This window comes from Coturnix japonica, chromosome Z (assembly GCF_054131305.1).
Source record: "Coturnix japonica strain WE chromosome Z, WE-NBRP24, whole genome shotgun sequence".
Lineage (NCBI taxonomy): Eukaryota > Metazoa > Chordata > Aves > Galliformes > Phasianidae > Coturnix > Coturnix japonica.
The window spans coordinates 35,829,915-35,835,991 of NC_140702.1; positions in this window are offsets into that span (position 1 = coordinate 35,829,915).

Here is a 6,077-nt window from a genome sequence, read left to right on the forward strand (position 1 = left end):
AGGCCAGGGTATTTTTGGCTTTCAGTGCGAGAACTGAATAACTGTTTCTGTTTTTTGTACACCCAGTGAAGTCAGAAACACAAATGAAGACTCCTGAATCCAAGATACAATTAAGACCAGGACTGAATCCATCTTGAAAATGCAACAGAGCAAATAAGGCCAATAACTATTCAAAACAGTCAGTACATATTCTCCTTGAACCCATACCAGTGGATAACTTGATAAATTATTTTTAATATGAGTCCTTATGTATCATCGGCAAACTGTTTAGTGTTTAAGGTCACATGTAAGAGAGTGCTTTGATTTTAAGAGTACTGACATTATTTTCCACTGTGATCTTTCCTTGTAATCACTTGTCAGGATGGAGATGGAAGAAAAAAACAGTAGGGGGCACAGTTAAAATGTGGTTTCTGACTAGCATAGTAAGTAATTGAATACCAAAACAGATATTCTGTTGATCATGTAGCAAATATGAAGAAAAAAAAATGTTCACCCAAACTTCAATTGTTTTACTTTTGAGACAGTAATTCAACAAATATCTCACACATTTATTTTGGTTTTGGTTGTATCATTCATTGTTATACTGAGCAGAGATCTTTCAGTCCTATCATTGAATTCAACACGATGAAAAATGAAGAAGTATCATTTCTGCAGTTTCTATCCATAACAAATTTTCCAGAGGAGTGGAAGATTCCACTCCTTTGTTTAATGTATTTGTTTAGATTCAGCTGCAAAATATATTTGTGCATTTTAGGTTAAGTTACTTCTAAAATAGTTGAGACCTGTCTAGGAAGAAGAAATTTCAATTTTCCAAGAGCTCCATCTGTGTTGGATTTACATAATCTGTGAAAATCTAGTGTAAAATGAAGCTGCATATTTTCAGTGTGAGAGACAAAGAAAAATTGCCTACATAGTGCATATTTGTTTAGAACAATTTATATCAGTTTATTCCTACAAAATATCCTGGATATTTCCTCTTGCTTAGTTGGTGCATTTGGTAAAAGAAGAAAACAGGTTGAAGAGTCAAGCCATGGCCATGGAAGAAAATTTCACAAGCATTATAAATTATTAATTAAAAATGGATGTAACCAGATTCAGGTATAGAAGAATCAAGATTCTAGGGTACAGGTGATTAAGGAGGTGTTTGCAGCTCCATAGTCAGGTATCCAGCTACTGTCCACACAGATCAATTTTAAAAGTTGTTTACTGCACAGATACTCCATATCTCAGGAATTATGTCCAGACATGAACTACAAATTACATTCTCATATTTCTACCCAGACCGTAGGAATGCATTCCCATTAGAAAAATTTTAATAGCCTTATTAATACAAGTGGAACAAGCACACTAACCAGTTAGTAATATCAAAACGTATAAACTGCTTTCTCAGCAGAGTTTGTTAATAGGTGAACACATTATCCAGCTCAAGCAGGTTGCCTGGAACTTTGTAAGGGACAAAAGCCTCCAAAGCATTAATAACATGACACCACATTTGTTACTGACAGTTTCATATTTGTCTATTTTATTACAGGTTGTAGGGTCAGGTGACTTGAAGGGAAGCAATTGCTCTTCCTCTGCCAAAACATCACTGTTTGACAGGAAGAGAAAGACAGGGAAAGTGTAAATTAACATGTTATCTGGCAAAATGGAGCAGTCTCTAAACTGGAGGATACACAACTTCATACATCTCACAAAAAGAGAGCTGCACCCTAGGTTTGTACTGTGGGTTCTGTTATTTAACAGCTATGGGAAGTTAACTGGGTGTAAAATAAGTGAGTGAACTTGTAGAAGGAAGTTATGTCATCCCAGAAGGCAGTTTTCATTGCTTCGTAGTTCCAGTAATGCTGCTGGCATGAGAGTAATGTTTATACAGTAAATCCTCACAGTCTACTTCTATTTCATGCTATTTTTTTAACTTTCTCCTTTCAAACTGCACAGGGGATTAAGTAATATTTTACCAACTGTTAAAGTACAAACTAGTATCTGGGAATGTATTTGTTTTAAATATTTCTGTTTAATGCAAGGAAGTAGGTACTGTTATAGATTTCAGTGCGCTTCTCCTTGCACATGCTCTGTTTTCCACATTTTATTGTTGAACGCACTAAATCATCTGAATATTTAGAGTTTATTCTGAAGAAATGCACTTTTCTTTATAGACTTGAACTCTCTACTCTTGCTTAGGCAGTTGATCCAGTTCTCATTTACCTTTCTTCTATAATCATCTCATTAGCCTTGCTGGAGATGTTACTGAGATTTAGACCGGAAGGCTCTTAAAGCATTATCATTGTTCACACTAAAGCACTCATGAATCTTTTCTGTTTCCATTCCCATGTGGATACATGCAGGGTATTTCACACAACAAATGACATTCACTGACCAAAAGCAGTCTTCTGCACTTCCTGGCATCCATTCTGGCAGAATACTTAACTTGTCTCATCTGACCTCCCGACTTTGTCCCACAGTGGAACACCACCACCAGAGCATGAGGCATTGCTTTGGGGTTGTTGTGGCACCCACCATTACTCCTGCCCTCTTCTGCTTTGCTTTGCCTGAAATTAAGGCTGGAAGAAATAAAAAGAGGCTACACAACACAGATAAGCTAATAGTTAAAATAATGAATGGCTCTAACCAGAGCCAAACAATTGCACCAGCCATTTTGAAATAAATGGGGAAAAAAAAAAAAAAAGACTGCACAGAATTGTTTGACAGACAATTGTGAATCGAAAAAGGATGTGTACAAGCTCAAAATGTGGATCCACATAATGAGGATCAACAAAGCTGTCCAAGCACTTCAATCGGGTCAATCCCAGATATGTGTGCAGACCAGGAAAAGAAATCCTTGACAGCAGCCCTGCTGAGAAGAGTGTGAGAATTCTGATAGATAAAAAGCTGGACGTGAGCCAGCAGTGTGCCCTTGCAGCCTTGAAAGGCCAACAGTACCCTGATCTGCAATACCCAAGATCTGGGGCACAAGTCTTATAAGGAGCAGCTGAGGGAGCTGGGATTGTTTAGTCTGGAGAAGAGAAGGCTCAGGGGAGACCTCATTGCACTCTACAACTTCCTGAAGGGAAGCTGTGATGAGGAGGGCTTAGCCTCTTCACCCAGGCAACAAATAGGACCCGAGGAAATGGCCAAAAGTTGTGCCAGAGGAGATTTAGATTAGTCATAAGGGATAAGCTTTTTCTCTCAGAAAATGGTCAGGCACTGGAATGGCTGCCCAGGGGAGGTGGTGGAGTTGCCGTCCCTGGCAGTGTTCAGGAGGCATCTGGATGAGAAGCTACAAGATTTGGTTTAGTGGCTTGTAGTAGCAGTGGTTATGGGAGGACGGATGGACCAGATGATCTTGTAGGTCCTTTCCAAGCTTGTGATTCTATGATTCTGATTTTAAAAGACGGGTAGCCAACTGGGAGAGGCAGGGGACTGTACCTCTTTACTCTGCCCCTCATGAGGCCCCACCTGGAGTACCATGTCAGGGGCCTCCAGCACAAGATGTGGAGCAGGTCAAGAAAAGAGCCACAAAGTTGCTCAGAAGACTGGAGTACCTTTCCTGTGAAAAACGGTTGAGCAAGCTGGGTTTGCTCAGCCTGGAGATTAAAAGGCTCAGGGAGGTCTCACTACAATCTTTCAACTTGTAAAGAAAGTGAAGAGCAACTTTTTAAATAGGCAGATAGTGACAGGATCAGGAGAAACAGTTTTAGGTTGAGAGGATAAACGTTAGGACATTAGGAATAAACAACACAGAGAGTGGTGAGGCACTGGCACAGGCTGCCTAGAGAAGATATGTATGCTTCCCTCCTGGAAGCATTCAAGGCCAGGTTGGATGGGGCCCCAGGAAGCCTGACAAAATAAAAAGCTATCCCTTAGACTAGGTCAAAATGCCAACAGCATTTTGTGGCACAGCTGCTCCTGAGTCTCTTCCAGCCTCATGGTTGTAGTGGTGACAGGATCCCTCCATGGAAAATTGCTCCTATGAGGAGTAGTTCAGAGCCTTATAGCAGCATAGTCCATTTTGGATTCCTTCAGTTTTTGAAGTATACAACTGATTTTGCAGACACTATATTTATGCGCTGGCTGGTATTTTTAGAAATATTCCTGTATCAAACTGAAACATGAATATTCCCATGGAGTCCAGAAAGTATCTGCCAGAAATCCTAATGGCGTGTGTTAGAACAGTTCTAAATACACTAAGTTTTCAATCTCTTTTTGTGTAGGCCACTGAAGGCAAAACTGTATTTGGCTTTTATCTTCCAAATTAAAAATTCGAAGGAAAAGGAAATTCCAGATAAAATGCTGGAATCGAAAGAATGATCTGGCATTTCCAGTACAGAAAACAATCATGTTTGCTGGGTATCCCAACTGTTTAAATTCTGTACAATTTCTGTAAGAAGAGAGCCTTAAGAATGTAACCATCAACATTAAATAAGGTGTGGTTCAAAAGAAAAATGAAAAATTTATCTGTGCTTATCAAACCTTTGTGAAAGATCCTCAAAAATAAAATGATTTCTGAAAAGTGTCCCAATTGTAAGCATAAATGAAAGCATGAATTCATGAGCATTTAAATCCTCTCTTGGAAAAATAATTTTTAAAAAATCAAAAATTCTCCTACCATATAAGGCCAACTGGTGCTGTTTAAGAATTGTACAGCTTTGTAAAAAAAGGAAATTCCAGCTCTCACTTAAATATTGAGTGCTTTATAATAGTCACATGGATATGTTTGAACATAAGTAAGTGTTCAAATGGAGAAGATTAATTGCTCCACAACACAGGGGGGAAAAATTGACTGTCAGAAGTTAGATGCTGGTTGGGTAACATCAGCAATCCTCCATGCAGAATGAAGCAATTCTTTTTGTCCACAGTGAGAGCAGCAGCGTCTTATGAAGACGTCATACTGAGCCATTATAATGGCTTTGGCAATTCCACTGAATTTAAAAGAATCAGCTAAATATTTAACCCTCCCTAAACATAAGCTACAGAACTTCCTCCACCCCCATATTAAAAAGGCTGAATTTTTAGAATGACATGTTCTTCGCCAGATGCCTGCACTATGCTTAGCTCTCCTTAGCAGGCATTCAAAGTACTAACAAGGCACCTATGCAGTTAGCAGTGTGTCATAGGCCAACCACGCCTAATTTACCCAATTGCCTTCCAAGAGTGATGTGGGAAATGCACCCTGGCATTACCCCATTGTCTAGCTGGGACTTAGATAACCTGTTCGGCCTGTGGCTTAAATTCCATTTTGGGAAAGGAAATATTCCTGTTTTCTGAGTCCTCTGAAGAGATAAGTATGTACTTATGGCCAACTTTGAATGTAATGAAGAACCTCTGATGGGAGGGTGGCAGAGGCAGCACAGTGGGATGGCAGTTGATTTTTTGCTGTGAACAGTGATGTCAACTTGAAGCCAGAGTAGGGCAGGGAGGTTTAGTTAGCCTTTGTTTGTTCTTAAGAATTAGAGTTCCACTCATGACTACTTGCATGGAGCTCTGCATCCTGGAAGGCCCCTCTGTTGGTTCTAGCCAGGCTAGACTGGAGGTGATTTGAAAAATATCTGCCTGAAGAAACATAATGAGAAATTTGATTCCTCCTGGCTCTGCCACTTCAACTGGCTAACAGCAATTCAATAGACATCTTGACTTGAACTAGCTATGACAGTATTTTACTAATTTCCTGGTACAGAAGCAAAATCTTTTCCAACCTTGATGATTTTATGATTATACGATCTTCAAGGTCATTTGATTCAGCAGTGGAGCTAAGATAGTTAATGCAGCTTAAGGTTGATACTTGGCAGTTAATAAAAGCAATTGACTATCCCTGACAGCAAATTGTTTCCTTAGGGATATATAAACAACCTTTTAGCAGATTCATCCAATTCAGCCTTGATAGCTTTCCTGTATGTGATGAAACAGAATGTGATAAAAATACCATACTGAATCACTGACTGAGGATTCTACTTCACAGAACTATGAAAAGCACTAGATATGAATTCCTTTGCGTGAAGTTAGGAAAAGGTCAGTGCATCATAAGTCTGCTAAATGTACTTAGAAGTGAAATCATAAAGGTCTCACTTATAAGGTATTGT